The following is a 708-nucleotide window of genomic DNA, read 5'->3' as shown; positions in this document are numbered from 1 at the left end:
GGATGGAATGGGGATTTATGGCAGCAGCAAAGCAACTTTTGGGGGGTGTTTTGAGTGGTTAGGGGTACCCCTCACCTGTGTGCCTCCACCAAACCCCCTGTGATTCCTGCCTGGATGGAAAAAACCTGCAAAACTTGGGATATTCTGCCTCATGGGCTGGTTTCACCCATGCATGCCCGGATTTGAACCCCATATCCCAAATCCTACGACATCCCTGGGCAGGAATGTCAAAATTCCCGGGCTCTGCCACCCACCCCGTGCTCCCCATGGCTGTTTGGAGTATTCAGTGAGATCCTTGGGGTGAAGCCTCTGCTCCAAACCACTTCTCCCAGTGCCTGTGGTGCCCCTGACTGCAGCAGGAACAAGGAAGGCACTTTCTGTGCCCCTCTTTAGAACAAAAATATYAAAATCAACCGTATTAACCTGTTTTTTTCTAACACAGAAGTGCTGCTTTCCTGGTTCTTGGGATATTTCTTGACACTCTGGGTTTTTCTTGAAACAGAGCAGGCGTGGAGTAGGTATTTGGGAGAAATTCTTCCCTGGGAGGGTGGGGAGGGCCTGGAATGGATTTTCCAGAGAAGCTGTGGCTGCTCCATCCCTGGAGATGTCCAAAGCCAGGCTGGACAGGGCTTGGAGCACCCTGGGGTGGGATTTGATGCTCTGTGAGATCCCTTCCAACCCAAACCATTCCCTGATTCCGTGATCTTT

The sequence above is a fragment of the Malurus melanocephalus genome, unplaced genomic scaffold, assembly GCF_030028575.1.
Source record: "Malurus melanocephalus ecotype Western Australia unplaced genomic scaffold, MMel_1.1 scaffold_107, whole genome shotgun sequence".
Classification (NCBI taxonomy): domain Eukaryota; kingdom Metazoa; phylum Chordata; class Aves; order Passeriformes; family Maluridae; genus Malurus; species Malurus melanocephalus.
Note: the sequence above shows the minus strand (reverse complement) of the source record.